Source organism: Hemicordylus capensis, chromosome 4 (genome assembly GCF_027244095.1).
Source record: "Hemicordylus capensis ecotype Gifberg chromosome 4, rHemCap1.1.pri, whole genome shotgun sequence".
Lineage (NCBI taxonomy): Eukaryota > Metazoa > Chordata > Lepidosauria > Squamata > Cordylidae > Hemicordylus > Hemicordylus capensis.
In genome coordinates, this window is record NC_069660.1 from 200982596 (window position 1) to 201005852 (window position 23257).

The 23257-nt window shown below is 42.9% G+C and overlaps 1 protein-coding gene and 1 long non-coding RNA gene across 8 annotated transcripts in view; one reads left to right on the top strand and one right to left on the bottom strand.

The window, feature by feature from the left end:
- The window catches only part of LOC128324989 (cadherin-6), a 278253-nt gene that overhangs the window by 13734 nt on the left and 241262 nt on the right, over positions 1-23257 (top strand). The window lies entirely within an intron of this gene.
- Positions 4599-22062, bottom strand: LOC128324991 (uncharacterized). Of its 3 annotated transcripts, XR_008307206.1 has the most exons (10): positions 21756-22062; positions 16726-16923; positions 15564-15745; positions 14956-15057; positions 14629-14740; positions 12996-13192; positions 11324-11420; positions 9585-9845; positions 7961-8043; positions 4599-4730 (listed from the first exon to the last, which is right to left on the bottom strand). It is a non-coding gene; the product is annotated as an uncharacterized LOC128324991 (long non-coding RNA). The 3 variants fall into 3 exon arrangements; XR_008307207.1 differs by lacking the exon at positions 21756-22062 and having other exon boundaries at positions 4599-4727; positions 16726-19635; XR_008307205.1 differs by lacking the exon at positions 21756-22062 and having other exon boundaries at positions 16726-19635.

Genomic DNA, 23257 nt, shown 5'->3' on the forward strand with positions numbered 1-23257 from the left:
TCTGTCTTCAGCTGTTGACAACTTTATTGGGCTCCTATCCCAGTCAGTACTGTGAAAAGTCCAGGATAGCAACGATACATTGGCTGTTGCCTGCACACAATCCTCCAATCCCAAAAACGCTCATGGTATATACATCTTCCATCTGTTCAGGCTCAGAACCTTGCCAGCCTTCCTGTGTTTCAAAACAATCCATTTAATAATGCCTTTGCCTTGGCAATGTGGGCAGGCATTTCATGGATTAATTCGGCTGCCTTGCCAGAATATATATATGTATTATGCAGAAATATTTAATTATAGCCAGAATGTGACTATTAGATTTCATTTGCAACATAAAATATGCACTGTATCTCTTCCAAGCTTTTCCTTATGGTATTTGTGCATGTGCACGTGCACGCACACACTTTGTGAAAACAACAGTTTATGAATGAGCAACCAGTGCACCTGTTTGTATATCTTACAGTAAGTTCCTCACAAGGAAGCCGATTCTTTTATTTCCTTGCAATGTTTAAAGCTGCATGAGAGATAATAGGTGTTGAATCTGTTCAGCATTTCCAATTGTTTTGACTAATTATGGAGCCAAATAAAGAGTAGCTACGAGAAAGATATGTTCAATGGAGATAAAATTACTAGAGGAATTAAACTTGTAGATGCATTTTTGCAGGTACCACAAGTATATATATATTTTTTCCCTATGTGCAAGAGCACAAGAGTGACCCAGTGTCTTAAATCCTGCTACATTTCAAATGTCAGTTAATAGAATCCAAAACTACAATCAGTGTCTAATCAACACAGTCATTATTAGGTGGCTTGCTGCTGTAGTGCAAAGTGTAAAACAGACTAAGGTGGGTTGGAAAGTGGGGATTCCAGGATACAGATCTGCTCTGACAAGAAAAAGGTGATGCTTGGACTTAGCATTCCAAACACAGATGGGAATCAAAAATTTCTTTGACATTAAAGCCAAGTTAGTTAAGTTGTAGTAGATCGTGCTCTGATCAAAATGACTGCCCTGCACTGCAGAGACTCAGTGATGATTTCCCTGCACTGCAAAGCAGCAATATCTAAAGGAAGGAGATTCCTTTCTTGCTGGATCTTCAAAAGAATTGAGACATCTTTCCATCAGTTCTCAGGGCCAAACTAGGCACAAGGTGGGAGAACCTTGATTGGAACTCCCGATAGTTTATTTTTAAAAAAGCAGTCACAGGATGGGATGGGGTCCAATTTGGATTTGGGGCGCAGGAGAGGGGGTACCTCCCAGGCTGCAGCTCTGAGCCAGATTGCCCCGAAACTGTTGATAGCTGTGTAGGGTATAGATACAAAAATTGCAACCATAGATTTTCCCTTCAGTGGCTGATAGGAACTTTGAAGAGGTGAGGTAAGTGAGGAAAATGGTGCAGGAGCAAAGGGCTGAACCTGCTTCCTCCCCCGACCTCCATACTGTGGCCCTGAACTCGCTGTTTTTTTGGAAAAAAATAAAAAGGCCTCTCTCATGCCTAGATTGGCCCTCAAGTATATCCGGGGAGACCCAAGTTCAAACCCTCATTCAGCCATGAAACTCATTGAGTGACTCTGGACCAGTCACTTATTTCTCTTCCCAACCTACCTCACAAGGTTGTTGTGAGGATAAGCATAGCCTTGGAGGAAGAGTGGGATATAAATGTAGTAAGTAAGTGATCAGGTAAATAAATGCATAACTGTCGAAAGGATAAGGAAGGCATTTGTATCTCTGTCCTAAGCATGTTTATTTGGAGTAATCTCAATGAACTTAGGCTGCTAGAAAGTTCTGTTCCCTCTGCCATAATCATATCTGTTACTCTTGCTCCATGCTGGAAATAATAATAATTAAAAAATACAGCCCAGGTGTTTGCATATTTGCAGTTATTCAGATCACAACCCTACATGGTTGAGAGCAAAAATATTCCTATTTCAAATTTAATTTTTCCATGTAACTGTTGTGTGACAAGTTTACTTTAAAAAAGAAAAAGAAAACCTAGATCTGTATACACAAATGTGGGAGAGAGAAAAAGCCAACAAAGCATCACAAGCTGAAAAATTATATGTTAATTCACAGTCTAGAGAAGATTAAAATAAAGGCAAAAGTCTTTGAGTCCAAAGAGCACTATTGATCCAAAGATCCATGAGTCCAAAGAGCACTATTGCTAACCCTAACCAGCTTAAATAAATAAAAAGTTTAACAAAACAAAACAAAAACAGCACATATGCTCTAGTTTGCCCTTGTTTACCAGACAAAGAAAAATGGTTGTTACTGGTATCTACATTATGTTTCTTTTTAGATTTTCCAACATAGGCTGGATAGCCATCACTCAGGCACACTGTAGCAAATTCTTCCACTGAACAGAGGACTGGACTAGAAGACCTCTAGTACCTTCCAACTCTACAATTCTATAAGGCTGCTCTCATGACCAGAGTCCCCCGGGTTAACCCTCTTCTACCCAGGTAGATATGGTTGTCTCCAGCAGCAGGAGCTCTCCCGACCCAAAAGCTCCACCCCTGGATAGCCCAGATTGGCTACCCAGGTTAAAGTGAGGTAGGAGGAGAACAAACCCCTTCCTCCCTCCTCCACTCATCGTGTGCACTGCTGCTTCCAACACTGCTCCCGGGCAGCCAGTGGCCATGTTTATCAGAGAGTTGAGCGGAAAGAGTGGAGGTGCTGCATTGCTGAGGGCAGCCACTCCACTGCTCATGCATTGCACTGTGGGATTCTGGAGAACCCAGCGCAGGTTTCCTCCCTCCCATCTGAGCTCTGGAGCTCGCCACCACACTGCTTGCATGGACACGTGGATGGCAGAGCCCAGAGGACGCTCGTGCCATGTGGGAGCAGAAATGTAAGAGCCCCCCTTTCCTTCTGCTCTCCCCATTGGGTCATGAGGACAACCTTTATGAGTCTGGGACTCTAATGCATAAGTATTTAAGTTCACATATGGGTTCTAGTCCTACTAATCTATTCTAGATAGTAATTGTTGCTGAGAATGTTTGAGATGAATAAGCACAACCAGATCTATTCTTTAGTTTAAAACATATTCTACTTCAGAGGCCAGTGCAGGAGGTGATCCCTGGCAGGAGTGTACAGGTGTTACGGAAACATCTTGCTATACTTTCAGGTGAATAGATTCACCTGTTTTCATCCGTGAAGTGTTAGAGGGCATGGAAGCAGAGGAGGACATAGATATTTAGCAGCGGGGGGGGGGGGGCCCGGGGGAGTTCAACTTTTTCGTATGAGATCAGACTTCATATATTTTCCAGTCCTTCCTGTACAATGGGATCATTTTCTTCATAGATGTGGAAGAGAGTTTACTCGTACGGTCTGTGTATGATGTGAGAGTTGCTGCCTTCCACTTCTTCCAAAAAAATTTTTAGCTCTAGAATTAGAAGCTAAATCTAGAATTACTAGCTAAATCACTGTTTCATTGTAATTGGTATTCCCAGCTTCCATATTGTGGGGAATATATGTTGTAGGCAATTGTGAATTTGATGGTGTTCCCATCCTGAATTGTATACTTACTTTTACATGGCCTCTTAGCAAAGTGGTTGCTTTAGTCAGGTTTAACTTTTCATTCTGGGTTAGCAGTTGTTACAGGGGCATAGCTACCATTAGGCAAGGGGAGGCGGCTGCCTGGGGCTCCCCACACCTCGAGGAGCCCCCCAGAGGCAAGTCACATGAGGCAAGTCACATGACCATATATTGTGAAGTGTGTGTGTGTGCATCAGCGAGGGGCCCATTTTAAAATTTTGTCTCTGGGCCCACTCCAGCCTTGTTATGCCCCTGAGTTGTTATGTCCAGGTAGGAGCCAGGAGAGGGCTGCTTTGTTTCTAAAAAAGCTTCCAGTCATTTTATACCAGGTTCTTGTCGAATTATTATACAGCACATCCAGCACCCATAATGTGCATAAAAAAGAGAGGAAAATATTTTGACACTTGAGGTTAAATATAGCTGCATTTTCTTGTTAAAGGGAAGTAGGGAATGATTTTTGCCTTGTCCATTCTGTTCCTAGCTGAGCTCTTGCAAATGTCGACTGACTGTAGCTAACTTCTAAGGAGTCATGCAAGGAGGTCTGCTCTGATGCCATTGTTCTGTTCCCCTGCAAAGTACTTCTTGCTTACAGTTGGTGCCAACAATTTTGCAAAGCAAGTCCTAGGGAACACATAACACTTCCAATTAACTTGGGCAAAGCAAGCTGCTGAAAATAATGACTGACAGGAATACAGATCTGCTGCCTAAAGGTGCAAGAAAAGTTGCGATGGAGCATGGTAGTAGTATTCACTTCACGCTTCGGAATGTTTCCATAAAGAGGGAACTTCATAACTGAAGTTGTCCACTTCAGGAAGGCCAGGAAGGCCAGGATTATTAATGGGACATTGGGAGGTGTTTCCTAATTCAAAGATCAGCTGGACACAGGGAAGAAATCTTGATAGAATGCGCCTCCCTGGAGGCTTTGGAAGATAAGATATATTAAGGATGGTTTAAGTCCACTCATGTAACTAGATAGGAGCAATGGAGAGCACCTGCCTCAGGTGCAACCAAGCTAGGCATGTAAAATGGGCTTCAACATTAATGTAATAATAATAAATATACTTGAATGTTATGTTTTATATTATTTATTTTCAGTTAAAATAAGACATGCTTTCAAGGTGACTGATGGTATCAACTTGCTGGGAGGCTTAGTAAGGGCAGCAGTCCAGGAGGGTGGCACATTTAGCTGTTATTTGTACTGCTGATGAGAAAAGAGAAAATTGTTTTGTGGACTTCAGCTGCCGACTGGTTTTCTTTATCACAGCTTCTGAATTGCCTTATACAGAGTCGCAAACAGTAGGAGCAGGCCATTTGCCAGGAGTTGACATCTACTCACTTTGCCCTTAAAGTTACGAAACCATTCTTGACTCACCCCAGATTTTCCCATTTGTTCACCACAGAGGTCAACAAAGGATCAAATTTATTTATTTATTTATTTATTTATTTATTACATTTATAAACTGTACAACACCTAGATTTCAAGGCTGTGTACACAACTTAAAACAATAAATCTAACTCAGTAACAACTATTAAAATAATTCTAAGAATCTAACATTTTAAAAATAGTTTCAACAAAAAACATTTCAAAATAGTTTTAGCAAAAGGCCAGAGAAAAAGTGTGTCTTGAGTGTTTTTTTTAAAGGCATCCAGAGATGGAGAAGGTCTTATACTGAAAGGGAGCACATTCCAAAACCCTGGGGCAGCCACAGAGAAGGCCCGGCCCCACATCACCACCAAACGAGCTGGTGGCAGCCGTAATAAAACCTCCCGATGTAATCTCAGTAAGTGGCAGGGTTAACGACAAAGAAGGTTCATGACTATCCCTTTAAACCTTCTGTAATTCTCCTCCTCCCCCTAAAATCTCTTTACATCTGCCCCCTGCTGAAATCTGAAATGCAGCCCTGTCCATGGGGCTGGAAGTTTGTGCAGCATTTGTGTGATGTTGGTCTCACACTATGAGGTGTATTGAATAGGTAAATGCATATCATTCATTAATCTTCCATACCTTTATAATAAGTGTTGCAAGTTTTCAAACTCATGGGGCCTCCAGCAAGGGAGCAAAACAGAGAAATGCTTACAGCAGATTCTAAACAACTCTAGCTGATCTCTTGAAAGATATATTTTACCTGTCTTGACCTTTCTCATTTCGCAGCATGGCATGCTCCCCTTTCCTCTGCCCAAAGGAATATATTTCCAGCCATGTCCTGTTGCTCTCCTATAATGCCTGTCATTGCAAACAGCTTTCTTTTCTCTAGTGCTTAATTTGTAAAAAAGCTAGAGACATGTGGGGGCTCAACCTTCCCTGTTAGCCACAGGCTCTGAAGTCCTGTCTGTGAGGACTTCACCTCCCACCTCGCATGTAAGGAGTTGTAGCCTGATCTTATTCTTATGCAGAGTTAGCTGTGCCTTAGCCCATTGAAATCAGTGGTTCTAAGCAGGCTTGTAACCAGCTTCAAAAAAACCTTTTGGGGAGGATAGCAGAAGTCAGGGGAGGCAGGTTATAAAATGTTCAGTGAAAACTGTCAGTGAGGCTGGGGAGGAAAGAGAATTTGTTGGTGTGGCAGGTACACCCCATGCCACCAGTTGGCTACGGGCCTGGTTCTAAGTGTGCTCAGCTCAGGACTGCTAGGGACGTGTGACAAAATATGGTGCCAGGCTATGCATCTTTTTGATCAGTGTTTTATAAACAAGGGCATGGCTTGACAAACAACTGTTTTCTCAGATTGCTGTGCTTTTCAGGATGCTATTATCTGGTCTGAATGGAAAAGACTTGCTTTGGTTTCTGGAAAGCTTGCTTATAAGTAAAAGGCCATTGTTTCGGGTCAGGAAGAGATCTTGCCCATGATGCCTCCTCCTCAATGCCAAACTCACTGTAAGCACACACACATGCTGATTCTCCTTCATGCCACCAGAAACTATACCAATTGTAGAGTTAGAATGGCATGCAAAATATATTAGTAATAATCACACAGGCATGGGGGACTGTTACAACTGTGTGAGGAGCGTCTCCCATCCAAACACCCATCTGTTCATTCCCAGTATTTTGGATTTTTGGAAGTAGGCACACAGGAAGGTGCCTTATACTGAGTCAGACCATTGGCCCATCTAGCTCGGGGTAGCTCAGCCTTGGCCCTCCTGCAGATGTTGGCCTACAACTCCCATAATCCCTGGCTGTTGGCCACTGTGGCTGGGGATTATGGGAGTTGTAGTCCAAACACAGCTGGAGGGCCTAAGTTGAGCAGGCCTGATCTAGCTCATTACTGTCTACACGAGGGATTCTCAGCATTGTGTCCCCAGATGTTATTGGACTTCAACTCCCATAATCCTCAACTAAAGGCCACTTGAGCTGGGGATTATGGGACTTGGAAATCCAATAACATCTGGAGACCCAACCTTGAGAATCCCTGGTCTACACCAGGCATCCCCAAACTGCGGCCCTCCAGATGTTGCTGAACTACAACTTCCAGCATACTCAGCCACAAAAATTGTGTCTAGGGATGCTGGGAGTTGTAGTTCATCAACATTTGGAGGGCCGCAGTTTGGGGATGCCTGGTCTACACTGACTGGCAGCACTCCAGGCAAGAGTGTATCCCATCCCTACCTGCAGATGCTGCCAGGAGTTGAACCTGTGGCCCCATCCTCTAAGGGGAATATTTTACAGTGCTTGCATCCAAATGCAAACCAAGTCAGACCCTTCCTGCTCACGACCACTAGACCAATTCTCCTCCCTCATGAGGGGGAAGGGCTGCTGAGTTCCTTGTAAGTGCCAGAGGGCTCAATACATTTAACAGCTACATGACAGGCAGATACACACAACAGCTGCAACTTTGGCTAGCCTATGAGGGTGTAAGCAACACTTGTTGATATTTTGCCTGTATTTCAGCTGCTTGAAAGCCAGAACTGAAGCAAGTAATGATGCTGCTCTGTCCTCTGCCACTTGTGGCCACCACCATCAGCCCTGCTCTGGCCCCACTCTGGCTGTCACTGCTGCCTCACTCTTGCTGCTCCTGCTGCCACTGCACTCGACAGCCAGCTTGCACGCTACTAAGAAGCAGAATAGCCTCTTTCCTTGCTGGACCAGAAAAAAAGGGGAGGGTGGGTGGGCAATGTTCATGTATTCAACACAGGCCCCCTCTGGCCTTTTTACGCTAGTATGACACCCTCCATTTTAAAACACAAATACATTCAACTAAAGCAAAAAACCCTGGGTTTACAGGATAATTATGAGTGTGGCAGCTCCAGCTGAGCTCCCCCCCAGAAAGCAAGGAGATTTGATGGCCCATCATGTTCACGCCATGGGGCATGAGATCTGATGTCCAGTCTGAGCTATTGTATTGGCTTACAAAATCATTACCACAGAAACACAATTTGGCTAGTTCCTCCATGCTCCAATCCACTACCTGCATAGGTTGCATAGGTAACAGTACTCACCATATGCTCAGAGGCACATGATACCAAATTCTTCTTAAACATTGCTGTCACACTAATCCACAGGTTTTTCTGTTGTTGTCTGCCTAGACTTGTGAGAAAAGCATTTCTAGGTGAATGGGACTGTTGGGAACAATTATGCTGATCAGTGCTTTAGCCATGGCCGCATATTGGGCATTGGCTTCCATTGAGGATGAGTGGTGCATACCTGCCCACATGTCCCTATTTTCTGATTCAAAAGAATGGGAAAATAGGGACATGTTGGCAGATATGGTGGTGTACGCAGAATGACTACTGTTGTAACAAATGGGCCTTTGCATGAGCTGTGCATTTCAAAGGCAAAACATTCTTTGCCTCACCCACCCCCCACCCCGCCCCAAGAATGACTCTTTCTTCCTGAGCTGATGTCTTTGATCTTCATAGTTACAGAACTTTGTTATACAAATTTCAAGGGCAGTCAGATGAATTCTGTTTCTTGGTTACTGTCAGAACAATATACAGGAATCACTTTAAGTTGCTAAGTTCTGTGCTGCTGCATATAAGTCACGAAAGTCGTTAGTTATGGACACTCCTGGTAAATAACTGTTATGGACAAGATTTCATTAGTAGTAGTTTTATCATATGTGTATTAGCTCATGTAATGTACTCTTGTTTTAAATATGATATTCTGTATTCTGTATCAAGCTGGTCACTGACCGCAATAAAGTGATTTGGTTCTGTAGTGATCATAAAGTATAAAAAGAAAACTACAATTAATACTCTTAAAATGTCCTTTCCTCCCCTTGCAATGTAGCCTTAAATGGATCCACTTTAAATAAAGCAAATGTATTAATAGATAGTAGCCTTGTTCACGCCACATAAGTGAAATGGATGACTCCAAGGGGTAGCAGGAACTCCCCCCTCCACAACAAATATTTCCTGTTCCCTCATCCACCAGATTGGATCTCCACAACAAAGTGTCAGCCAATACAATCAGACTATACTGTGAACCTATAGCTTGAATTAATTATTTTCAGAGGCCTCTGTTGTTTAAAGAAGCCTCATTTACTCACTTCTCTTCCCCAGAACAAAAAGCATAAGTCAATGCAGCCATGAAGGTAGGAGACTCCTACCTTTTACCCCTGCTAACTGACTCCTACCTTTACCCCTGCTAACTGAGCAAAGAAACACTTTTTAAAGTGGTGGTGCTCTTACATTTAGCAAGGGGAGAGCAACTGGCCCTATCCAACCCCAGCACAGCATCCCGCCAGTGGCTGGTTCTGGTATCAGCCTTTTTAAAAAAAATTGTGAGTCCTTTGGGGACAGGGGGCCATCTTATTTATGCATTATTTATTTTTCTATGTAAAGTGCTTTGAGAAGATTGGTATATAAATATCAGTAGTAGTAGTGTCACCTTAAGTGGTGCAGCGGGGAAATGCTTGACTAACAAGCAGAAGGTTGCTGGTCTGAATCCCCTCTGGTCTGAATCCCCTCTGGCAGCAGCGATATAGGAAGATACTGAAAGGCATCATCTCATACTGCACGGGAGGAGGCAATGGTAAACCCCTTCTGTATTCTACCAAAGAAAACCACAGGGCTCTGTGGGCGCCAGGAGTCGAACTCGACTTGACGGCACACTTTACTTTACCTTTAGTAGTAATAGTAGTAGTAGTAGTAGTAGTAGTAGTAGTAGAAGAAGAAGAAGACTCCAGCCTCCCAGAAGCCAGGCCAGCTTCCTTCCAGGACAGGAACTGAGCTGAAGGAGACCATGTGTACGCGGGCAGGTGGGGTACATCTCCCCTACAAATTTCAGCTGGCCTGGTACTGACCTCTTCCCCCACCACTTTCCTGCCACATGGTCTTGGACAGGAATTAAAAACTAGCCTGTAAGCAGACTGGAAAGCTTGGCCTATTGCAAGAAGATAGAGGAAGCAGGCTCATTTTCTAATAAGTTTGAAAGTGTCAAGCAAGCTTAATTAATAAGATAAATACACTGACAACATTAATTACCTTGCCTCTGTGAGTATTCAATGTATAGCAAAATCCTCACTCCCCATATAATGTCCTTTGCCACCCCTTTGATCCCCAAAACCATTGTTCTAGAGTTGCCCCTGGTTTATCCATATAGAATCTCTTCTGTGTGTAGGCCAGAAGAACTGCTCAGTTTAGGCTACCCAGCTGTTTTTGGACCACAACTCCCATAATCCCCAATCACAGTGGCCAAAAGCCAAGGATCATGGGAGCTGAAGGCCAACATCTGCGGTGGGGGGCAAAGTTGAGTAGCCCTGGTGTAGGCTCTGTTCAGACCTTGGGATAAATGTGTAGTGATCAGGCACAGGATAAGTGGGCATAGTCCCACTAAACCTTTCACATGTCCATTCTACACTCATTTGTTGTGTGAAGAGGAATAGAATGTTGGGCCTGGACTGGGAAGCACTTGGTCCAGACTTCCCCTCAGCCATGAAGTTCACTGGGCTACCTTGAGCTATGCACTCTCAGCCAAGCCTAACTCTCAGGATGGGATGGAATATGTCTGTGTCTTTAACAGCAGCTTGACACCCAGGAATTTAGCAGGTAAAGGTTTTCCTAAATATAGTTGAGATGGAAACATCTTCACCTGCTAAAAACATACTAGCAGCAGGGGTGCCATCTCAGACTTCTTACAGAAGGGTTCAAATTTCACAGCAAAATTTCATAGCTTGCTCTTCTTTCTTTCTGTCCCACCTTTCTGTAAATAAAGCCTAAGGTGTCTAACAACAACAACAACAACAGTGCACCCAAATAAAGAATACATACATTCGCTAAAATATTATGAATATGAATACAACAAATATTTATATACCGCTTTTCAACAAAAGTTCCCAAACCTTTAGCACACCAAACAATAGATAAAAGTGTTAGTTCACCAACAATTGGTGATTGGGGAGAATACACTGATGGTGTGCTAAACAATAGATAAAAGCAGGAGATACAATGCTGGGACAAAATTTAGCTGGTAAAAACAAAACTGATATTAAAAGGCTTTGTGGGGAAGAAATATAAGCCTCTTTATATTTGCTATGCATTCTCTTTAAGGATATCAGAGTTCCCTTTTCCCTTGCCTCCCCCACCACCCAGCGACTGGTTGTAATTTCATCAGGCTGGTTACTGTGAGGTCACTGTCTGTTTGCCAGTTGACACAATCATGTAGAGTTAAAGTACAACCTTCACCTTCATTTCCCAGTGATCTGTTACACTGAACCTTCACTGTATACACTCAATATACAGCAGGCATTGTTCATAATGACAGCTCATTCATTGCTGACAGTCCGGGCAAGTGTATACAGTACATAAAGCATTTACATTTAACAGGACAACTGGGGAGCATTCAGATTTAACAAGGCTAACCTCAACTGTGCCTTCCATGTCCATTCAGTATTTCAGCCGGCAGGTTTTCTTTCCTACCCTCAGCTCACCAACCACCTGCAAAGGCTTAGGACATCTCCTGTTGGTCAGAACAAAAATGGGCTACTTAATCGATGGTGCCACCTAGGGAGCAAAAGCAGCTAACAGGCTACAGATTGCATGAAGGGATTTTTCTGTGCAGCAAGGTTATTTTGAAACCACCTCCCCAGAGTTTGAGCTCATAAACGTGCATCACTTAATGTATATCTCTGTCAGGAACTGCTGCTTTAGAAAGGACTGCAGAAACACTGCGTAGCTGGCAGCCTGGCCATTATGGTGCAACAGACTATTGATGAGCAAACAGGACTTTTACATCTCCGACTTCTCTGAATGGAACACAGTATTCTTTCTGAGCTAACAAGGAAGTTAAAAAACAGAGTGCAGGCTGTTCGGGCAAGGTGCATATTTTCAGACCCTTCATCATTTCGTATGGTAGCTCCCCTTTCCCACATACTTTCCTCTCTGTGTGTTAGGGTTGCTAATGGCTGCCCCACACAAGGCACTTCTGTGTCTTTTAGTTGTTTTAAGTTTGACACAGAGAAATGGAGGGAGAGCATCTTCTGTCTTCATTGCCATTTGATGACTGAAGAAGTCACACCAAGCAAATCTCTCCTTGCTATGCAAGTATCAAGCATCCAGGAATACTCTCTGGATTAGGTCAGGGATGGCCAAGCCGCAGCCCGTGGACCAGGTTTGGCCCCAGAGGCAAGTGTATCAAGCACCTACAACTCGTCTAAATTTTATTGAAGTTCTCGTTAAAAGTTTCCCCATGGTTTTATTGGTAAGAAAAAGTGGGGGTGGGGGTTGCTTTCAAATTCCAAGCAGTAGAAACGTTCCACGTTCTAATGCAGGGGTGGGCAAACATGGCCCTCCAGCTGCTGTTGAACTACAACTCCCATCCTCCCCAGCCACAATTTATTGGGAATTGTGGTTCAACAACAGCTGGAGGGCCATGTTTGCTCACTCCTGTTCTAATATGATAGATTTCTTTTTGATTTTGAGTATGTACTATTCAAATGTGCATACTCAACTGTAATGTTATGCCTGAGCAAATATGCTCCATAAATAGGAGACCATTGGATGGCACAGCTTTATTATTGTGCTTGGCTATCAGTGTAAGGCTCAGTTTATGTGGCAAAATACATTTTGGTCTCTGGGCTACCATCAGAATAGAATTGTCCCCACTATACAGAAGTGGGGACATGCCTTCTTCTGCATGATCCTCAGCCGTGTTAAGGTCATCTGAGGAGGGTCTGTCTCCAGCTGCCACCGGTGCATCTGGTGGCGACTCAGAGGCGGGCCTTCTCTGAAGCTGCTCCTGGGTTGTGGAATGCACTCCCTGGAGAAATCTGTAATTTGAATTCTTTATTAGCCTTCAGAAGAGCCCTTAAAACCTATCTGTTTGTCCTGGGCTTCCTGGGTTTTTAAATTGTTGAAAATGGTTTCAATGTTGTAACCTATTTTGGAAGGGCGGTATAGAAATAAACTAAATGAATGAATGAATGGGTCATCCCTGTGTTAGAAACTGGCATTCTGGTTGCATTTACCTTTATCTGGGGCGAAAAACCAACATATTGATTTGTTTAGATAGCTCCCAATTCATCTTTTAACTTACTTAGGGTAGACAAACTTGGCAGACAGATGAGAGGAAACTGACGTTGGCCTTTTCATACTAGTCTTTCTTTTTCTGTCAGAGACCATGACTGGATTGTAACTTTTTTGATAGCAGGGTTTCTGTGCCTTGTACCATGGCCATTGAATCCCCCTCTTTGTATCTCCGTGCTGAGAAAGCTCCACTGGTTGAATTTCTACCTGTCGTGTGCAATGATTTGAGGAAATGCTCATGAGTTTGTCCATGTAGCATGTCACAATTTGTCAATCTAGTACAAGCTCCTCGCCTCATAAGTATATAAGCCATTCCACTGCTATTGGCAGTTGATATTCTTGTGCTGGCATACAAGCACACCACATATATCATGACACATAATCCCCCCATATGAGTGATTGTGGAGGTACATGTATGTTTATAGATGTCCATATTATATAGCAGAAGTAGAGCATTGGCATGTGTACACACCAACTAATGGCTCAATGGGGAAATGCTTGACTAACAAGCAGAAGTTTGCCGGTTTGAATCCCCTCTGCTACTGTATTGGGCAGAAGCACTACAGGAAGATGCTGAAAAGCATCATCTCATACTGCACGGGAAATGGCAATGGTAAACTCTTCCTGTATTCTACCAAAGAAAAACCACAGGGCTCTATGGGTGCCAGGAGTTGAAGGGATTTGGAGGCCCCCACAGGGTGTGGAGGCTCTGGACATTGGCCTAGAAGTCCAGGGGTAAGAGCGCCTTTGTGTACAGGCCTGGGAAGAGAAGGAAATGTAGGAGTACAGAAAATGTTCAAGACGTGACAACACAGCAGAGAGGGCAGGAGGTAAGGTCAAAACCTCTCAAACTAGGCCAAAATCTTTTGACCATTTGCCCTTTTGAATCTGGCCCCTGGTTATAAGATTTTACACCTTCTCCTGCGGGCCCTTGAAAAGGAGGCTAAAACCCCCTAAAACTTCTGATTGCACTCTAACGCCTGGCAACCCTTTTAACAAAAGTCTCCTCTTCTTCATGTGCTATTTTTCAGTCCATGCATGCATACTGTAATTCATGACTTATTTATATTTAAATTACATAGTTCAGATTACCTAACCTAGGGCATCCCACAGGGCTTGTGGCAGTAAACAAGGATTCCCCACTCCTCTAAAATCCTCTAAAACCAACAGGATGTAAAATAGTACATCAGATTAAAATGAGTTCAGGTCAGCTTCATTCTCCCCACTGAGTTCCAGCCCAAAGAAGGAGGGCGTCCGTCGACTGTTCATCGCTTTGGGCTACTTGATTTAGAGGCTGCTTTGAGACTACAACAGTGGGGTGGGCGTGGGGGGGGGAGGAGGTTGCTAATGTTAGACACAAGGGCTGAACTTGATTCAGTGCTAACAACTTGTTTTTACTCTGATTTCTATTTGTTGTTTTAAATTGTATATACCACCTAGAGATACACATATCAGGGGGTATAGAAATATGATGATAGATAGGTAAATAAATAAATAACTGCACCACATCCAGACCCTCATGCAATGGATAACCTGCAGACGTGAAGAAGGCATGCATGTGCATTCCTGTGATCGAGCAAGGCAGAAATATACCCTCTGTTGTTTTGTAAAGAAAAAAACAAGAAAAAAATAGGGGGCATTACCGTAGGGAGCAATATGCAGCTCGTCTTGAATGATATTGTGGAGACCAGTGGAGCCGTTGATATTCCCGCACTCACAATCCACACCACACCCTTTCTGAAACAAAAGCTCTAGCTAGAGAGAGGAATTATATTTTTCTGAGTAACTCAATATTGTAGGCTTTTCCTGGAAAATAACAACTTCACAGCAACAGAAGTGCTAGAAAAGAAGGCGGGGCAAGGAACCCTTGTCTGGATTCCCCGCAATAACTTAGCAACAATTGCAGTCACCAAGTGCAAACATTCCCTCATCTGGAAGTAGCCCAAACGAACAAATGAGACACTACTTACTTGGTTCCAATGCCAAGACCAGATGAGTTATAGCAAATAGCAGAGAGCCTTTCGGAACAGAAATAAGTTTCTGTAGAAAGTGAGATTAACTCATTGTGGAGTCTGTGGAGAGATATTAGGGAAGATACAGAGTGATAGAAAACTTTTCATTCATATGGAAACAGGACTGGTTAATTAAGCAGCAGCAAAGGAGCTTTGCTTCACACTGATATGAGGTCTGCCCTGCTAATTTCACACAAACTGCAGCTCCAGTTTGTTATTAATTTTTTTAAAAAATGATTTCTCCCTCCACTTCTCTGTTTTTGTATGACTTATCTGCTTCTGTGTGGCAAAATGATTATCTTGGCTGGTTTTAGAAGCCACTAACAGCAAAGTGGGGGGAAGGGAAGGGAACAGAGATTGTTCTGTTTTATAATTAAGAAATATATGCTAATATCCATGACATCATGCATAAGTACTTCAAAGCAATGAACAGGCTTTGTCTTGCATATTAAACTGAACAATTAACATGCTAACAAGCAACTCTAGGCAGACAGTAAAGAAGACATTGTATATGAGGAAATGATATCTCTTGAGGATTTTAAAATATATATATATGCAAAGATCACCTGACTGACAAGTATTATTAAGGAATCAAGGGAATAGGCACTCTTTTTTGTTCGATGCTATTCAGAAGAATTTTCCTTTTAAAATAATAATGTTCCTGATTTTGTCACATGGTGAAACTTTTCCTTTGTTCTCACTGGAATCTATGATGGAATTGCAAGATGATTTGTGTGATAGGAAAGTCCTATGGAACAATAAGAGGATAACCTTGTAGTGACATTGTTTTTTGAAGCCACAAAGAAGTTTTTACTATGACAGGAATGAGTCTGTGTAATTTATAGCTCAACAGTAGCAATTTGTCACACATTGTGATGTAATATGATGGGTTCATTTCTTAAAATGAATTATGGATTATGGATTACCACTTTTATCTATCAACAGTGCAGCTGTATCATTTATTGTAAATAATATTTCCTCCATTTCCCCCCTCATGTCTCCCAACCGTTTTTTTTCCTTTGTCTAAATACAACTCTTTCCCCCCCTAGCTAATCTGTTCCCTAATAAGGTGTTTAATAATTTAGAGTATCTTCAAAATGAGCATATTTCAAAGGGGCTGATATCAATGGCAGCCTGAGAGCCCCCGGCAATGAAAATGCGAATGGGGCACCAAACTTTTAACAGACAGAATTCCAACTGTCTTTTGGCTCTAGGCAACAATTTTATTAAAGTTGGTATTAAACCGCAGCACACGGAGTGTGATTAACAATTTATGTCTCCATAAGAAGGATTAACAGAAGCCTATCATTTTGATATTTAACTCTTAATTTGCATCTTGAAGTTTTTTAAAAAATGAAATCTTAGTGACATTTATCACTATGCTTTATATTTGGTGGTTTTGAAATTGTGTTCCATATTAATATTTCAAGTATCCAACTTGAAAGTCTGTCAAGGTTACTAGTTATGATGGCTAAATGGAACTTCTATGTTCAGGGGCAGTATAACTCTGATTACCAGATTCTGGGGACAATCAACAGAGGTTAGCCATCACCTTTCATGCCCTACTTGTGAGCTTCCCAGAGCAATCTGGACAGATGTTGTCGGAAATAGAATTCTAGACTAGATAGAGTTCTAAACTACATAGATGTTGGGCTGATCCAAAAAGGAAATTATTGTGTTCATAATAGTAATAGTAGTTCTCAAGGATGCAATCCCATACATACTTACATGAAAGTAAGTCCCATTAAATTTCCAAGCATATGTGCAAAAGATTAAGCTGCATGCATTGGCTTGTTTTCAGGTGTGAAGAAATGTACATTCAAATTTCCATTTGAGATCAACATTCCCAAGGTATGGTCTGGTCAGTGCCTGAATAGGTGACTCCCTGGGTATCCCACACTGAGGAATTCCACATTGTATGCCGCACTGAGCTCCATGATAGAAGAAAGGTGTCAGTCAGTCAATCAGTCAGTCTTTATTAAGGTCTTTAGCTAATATCGGTATACCTAAAACAGTTATATAATTTGAACACAGCTATACTAATAACATATCTGTACATTCGTTCTAGCCATTCACGGGCAGAATATGTCGAACTTGTATTGTAGAGCAACAAAATTTCTGAACTGAGTATATGATTGAATATGATTGAATTCATATCTATTAGGAAACATTTGACATACAATTTGTCTGATTGACCTGGAAGGTTTTGTCGAACAGGATCGATTAATGTTTGCCGGAAGCCTAAGTGTGCATGGCACAAGATCACATGTGCAACTGACTCAATCTCTTCTGAATTGCAGAGGCAATATCTCTGCTCTATTGGAATTCTACTATATCTGATTGATTGATTGATTAAGTGCCATCAAGTCGGTGTCGACTCTTAGCAATAGCACACAGATAGATTCTCTCCAGGATGATCTGTCTTCAACTTGGCCTTTAAGGTCTCAAAGTGGTGCATTCATTGCTGTCGTAATTGAGTCCATCCACCTTGCTGCTGGTGGTCCTCTTCTTCTCTTTCCTTCAACTTTCCACAGCATTATGGACTTCTCAAGCGAGCTGGGTCTTCGCATAATGTGTCTGAAGTATGATAGTTTGAGCCTGGTCATTTGTGCCTTTAGTAAAAATTCTGGATTGATTTGTTCTGTGATCCATTTGTTTGTTTTCCTGGCTGTCCATGGTATCCTCAAAAGTCTTCTCCAGCACCAAAGTTCAAAAGCGTCAATACTTTTTCTATCTTGCTTCTTCAAAGTCCAGCTTTTGCATCCATAGAGTGTCACGAGAAAAACCACAGTCCAAATGATTCTAATCTTTGTAGACACATCACAGCATCTAAATATCCTTTCCAAGGCCTTCATTACAACCTCACCAACTGCTAGTCTGTGGTGTATTTCTTGACTGCTGGATTCTTTACTGTTGATGGTCGATCCTAAAAGGCAGAAGCTATGCACCACTTCAGTATCTTCACTGTCAGTTCTGAGGCTGGTTGCCATACCCATTGTCATTAGTTTAGTCTTCTTTACATTTAATTGTAGTCCCATTTTTTCACTGTGCTCCTTGACCTTCATTATTAGAACTTGCAGATCATCCGCATTCTCAGCTATCACAGTGGTGACATCAGTATAGCGCAGGTTATTGATGTTTCTTCCTCCAACTTTAAAACCACACTCATCTTCTTCCAATCCAGCTTCTCTCAGTATATGTTCAGCATATAAATTGAATAAATAAGGAGAAAGTATACAGCCTTGTCTTACTCCTTTCCCAATCTGGAACTAGTCTGTTTCACCATGTTCTGTCTGGACTGTGGCTTCCTGCCTTGTGTATAGGTTTCTCATGAGAACAATGAGGTGTTCTGGGATGCCCATTTTCCTAAGGATATTCCACGTGACATGGTCAACGCAATCAAAGGCTTCTCTGTAGTCAATAAAGCACATACTGACTTCTTTCTGGTAATCTTTGGCTTTCTCTACCCTACTATATCTACCCAGTTAGTAATTCTGAGGGGAGGGCCCTCAGGAAAGCCCATCTATATTTAAGGAAGGTTAGATAACAAGGCTATTCCCACAACTCCTGGAAAGCAGGCTAGGGGAGCTTATCCCCCTTTCCTGGGATCATGGGACCCACCGGGGCTCACAGGCAAGCCTGGTGCTCCCAAGGCGAGTAGCGCCCCCTAATTCCCCCTCCCTTTAAATTAGGTTAACGTAGTGAGTGCTCCATTTTTTTCCTCGTGTGTTGCCATGGCATGCAGCAACACATGAGTAGACCCGAGACTGGGAGGCTGCAAGCAGCCTCCTGGGCTTGGGGGTCTCTCCAGAATGCCCTGCACACTTGCACTGGGCATCCTGGAACTTCTGGTGGCTGCATGGATCCCCACAGCCCCCGCTGGCTCCATGATGGAGCTGGAAGTCATGTGGGCGGCCGATCCAGCCACCCGGGGCTGCCTTTTGATCATCTTCGGGGATAGCAAGCTGAACCCACTCTCCCCACAGACCTGGAAGAAGCTCTTCTCACCAATCATGAGAAGAACTTCAATCTGTTGGGTGAGTTATCAATGCACCACTAAGCAGCTGGAATACCCCAGGTGTCCTCGTCAGGTCATTCTGAATCTCGATATCACGAATCCTTTGTTCGATAAGTTCTTTGGCCTTTTCCAATCCCACTGAGAGGATTGCTTCTGGCAAAAGACCATTTCTGCAGAATTTCCTTATGCAGTTCTCCCGCCAACTCAAGCCGTGTCTATCTGATAATAATGACAGGAGACTGAAGGACGTTAAGTTGATTCTTACCCAGGTTATTAGTATTAAATACCAGGCTCTGGACTCAATCATAATAACACCATATTCCAGTTTCACAGTGCTGTTAGAAATACAGTTAGGGGTCAGAAATAGTGCTCCTAAAAACCTGGCTTGGACCTCCTCCAAAAGTGTGTAATTGCTATAGGGTCCTGACTGCACCCCATATAACATTTGGACCATCAACTTCGCCTTAAATAAATTGATGGCAGCTGGAATAAACATCTCTCCTTGCCGTCTGTGGAACTGGAAGAAAGGTGGAATGTAAAAGCAATAAAGAAATACATTGTGGGCATACAAGAAAGCATAACTGCCCTCTACCTAGAAATCTAGGATTGCCACTTCGTATGCTTAAATAAGCCTGTCACCTTTTAAATTTCACAAATTGTCAATGGTGTTTAAATGTGCATATATTTAAATGAGTTGACATATGTAAATTACCTTCATCCAGGGCTGAAAGGAGAACAACTTCAGACAGACCCTTGAAGATTCTTACACCTGACCCAAGTCAGTTGCCCTTACTCATCACATCGAGTGGGCCAAGGCTTGTTACACCCTTCACTCTATCTACTTAATAGCTATTAGGGCTGTACAAAGTTTGCATTGAAATGCTGTCTGATTGGGGCCAAAGTGGGCTGCTTTGCTGTATCTTCACTCCCAGCAGCAAGGGAACAGGCTGTGTTTTTCATGTTTGAAATTTTAAAATGCCCTTTCCCCCTCTTTTCATTCCCCTGGAGCCTTGGGAATGGGGCAGGTGCTCCAGGTGCTTCTGGAGATTTTTACTTTTTCTGAGGCTTCAGCCATTGTGAAGATACAAGAAAGCCACCTATTCTCTGCTTGATTCTGTAGGCAGTTTTAGGGATAGGGATGGAGAGGATGAAACAAAGCCTTGCAGTATGGCAGGATTCAACTTGGAGAAAAACCTAGCGATGTGCACAAACTGGTCTGCAGGCCATGTTGGAGGCCTGCGAACTGGTTCGCAAGTGGCCTGGTCTGGTGGTTCGATGCCAGGGGGGTGGCTCTTTAAGGGCGGGAGGGGTTGTACTTACCCCCCCTGCCGCTTTCCCTCCTTTGGTGCTCCATTCTTTAGTGCAAATTTCGAGACGACAGTGTTCCTCCCTGCTGCCCCTGCCCCCTTGTTGATGGTAAAAGCGTAAGTAACTTCCGCACATTCGCCCGCCGCTAACGCACGTGCACACACCACACACACGCGTCAGTGGCGGGCACATGCATGGAAGTTACTTCCGCTTTTACAAGGGGGCAGGAGCAGCAGGGAGGAATGCTGCCGCCCCAAAATTTGAACTAAGGAATGGAGCGCCGGAGGGGGAAAAGCGGCGGGAGGGGTAAGTACAACCCCCCCGCCCTTAAAGAGCCACCCCCCGGCACCAGACCATTCTTCCACAGTCCATGCATATCCCTAGAAAAACCCCTCCAGTGGGTCCAAATCAAATGGCAGATCCCTCTGAAGCACTGAGGTGACTCATGAATTGAAATGGGGGTACTCATGAATTGTGAATACTCATGACTCATGAATTGAAATGGGGGTACACACTAATAGATATAGTGCATATTTTCTTGCTGATGTATATCAGTTGCTGTTGTACATAATGTTTGCACTTAATTCTGAAGGTTATGTGCCATATACAACTGGGGCAATTTTTGACTGCAAAGTGTTCACATCTCTAGAGAAAGGCAGACATTTGACCGCTCTGACTAGTGAGTGGTCTGGGCAGTCTAGCTCTTCTGTATTTTGCAGTTTTGTGTGCAGCAGTATACCCTGGGTCATATGTTACAAAATGGTGCTGGGCCATGTTGGCATTTCAGTTCTCCACAGCCATAACTAAGCACTTGATGGTGTTTTTGCTTTTAAATATATCTGTGAGTAAGTAAGCAATCTGCTGCATTTTGAATAAATTGAAGTTTCCAAACAGTCTTCAGAGTCCAGTGTAATTTGCTTCCAATGTGAGAAAGTAGTATAACAATTTAAAAATTCTTTCAGGTTTGCAGTTAGTGGTAGTTATGCCTCCAAATATGAAATTTCTTGTTAAAAAAACAGCTGAAAGTCCTAAACATGTGTAATATATTTTCCCATTTTTAATCTAATCTTCACTGGATCCAGTGTTTATTTTAAAAGGTTAAAATGGGTGGCTGTACCCTGAAGTGATACAGGATTTCCATCTATGACTTAGTAACTCATCTGGTTTGCAGTAAGAAAACACTCTCTCTCCCTCCCTCCTCTGGGGTCTCACTACCTTTAGTAAGTGAAACACTAAAATAAAATTCAAAGGAGATGCTGGTATTTAAGTACTGGCATTTTTTCCTTTGGCCCTGCTCGAACTCTTTACGTTTTTATTTCACTTTGTAGCTTTCCTTTTAATCAACAGCTTGAGGGGCTTTACATTTTAAAAGTTAGAGATCCATGGTCTATGAATGGCTGATCCATCTTCAAAGCAGAAATGAAACACAGACCTTGAAAAAGCAGTTGCTGATTTGGGTTCTGGTTCCAGTGATTTAAGCTTGTTTCAGATCCATCTCTTGCTCTGGGTTTGGTCTCTGCTCTCCTCTGTTCTTCATCAGCAGTTTAGTTTTAGCAGTGGACGATTTCAGGAGAGGATGGAGGATGGAGGCAGGCCCTGTCCAAGATATTGAGACAAAACCCCAAAATGGTAGGGCTCAGGCACTTAGGTATAATGGAGCAGATGGGAGACAAATGTCCCTGAGCTATGGGGGCACCAAGGGGGGCGCCAAGGCGGCTCCTCTCCCCTGCTCCATTGCCCCTGCCATGCTCCCCCACCTGCCACTGAGGCCAGGTGTGCTATCTGCACCAGCCATGCTCCTTCCCCTGTGTCAGCATGCCAATGCAGAAGGAGCACCTGGCATTGGGTACAAACGTACAGCTCCTTGCCTTCTCCAACTGGTAATCACTTTGATCACTGCCTGGCTGCTCCCTTTTTCTCCCTCATGAGCAGGAGAAAAAGTGTACTAATGTTTGCACCCTCAGTTGGCTCTAGATTCAGCTCCATTCTTATTCCTTTGAAAAATAATCCTTCTTAGGAACAGTGATGTCATAATACAATCAATTGAATTTGGCTGCATGATCGTATCACCATTACTTGAAGAAGGGTTCTTTGAATAACCACAACATGGTACCACAACGTGGTACCAAGTTCAGCCAACTGGAGCTGTGAAGAGGCTCACCAAGGAGAACTTCTGTTCCCACCTGAATCCCAGGCACAAAGGGGTACCTGAATGTTATCTATTGCCTTGCTCATGAAAAAAGAACCTGCTCCCAAAATCCCCCCCCCCCAGATTATTGAAATGGGAGAAGGGAATAAAATATTTTGTAGGTGGAGGGAATAAAATACTTGCAGTATTTCACCTCAGCCTTACTGAATGTCAGCTTGCCCCTCACTAATTAACGGGGTCACATTTCAGCTAAATGAAAAGTTAAATGATAATAAAAAAGCATCAGGGGGGAGCTAGAAAAGGAACTCTGAAAAGTAAACATAGAATTAGGTAAGGATGGCTGTATTCTGTGGAGTTAATTACAAATAAATCCAACGATCTGTTGTTTTTAAATTATTATTTTTAAAGTAACCTGTAAATTATATTCACAGAGAATCATGGAAAAGTGATGAAACATCCCAAAATCTCACAGGAAGTAATGTAACACCAGATAATCTCACGGAAATTGGTGTAACATCAGAGAATCTCTCACTTTCTTTTTCTCCCACTTTAAACATTTTAGCCCACTTTCCCCCCACTTTTTGTGAGTAAAATATTGGGCTAAAATGTCTAAAAAATTTTTTTAATGAATGCATAAACCAATGAGAGGCAGGCAGGTGGGCAGAGACATGCCAGAAGATAGCGTCCCCATCCCCAAGTGCTATTGGCAGGGAGAGTAGACTCCCACTGCTATTTAGGATTTTTTTAAAAAAATGTTCTGAACTTAGCTGAATGGAGTTGGAGAA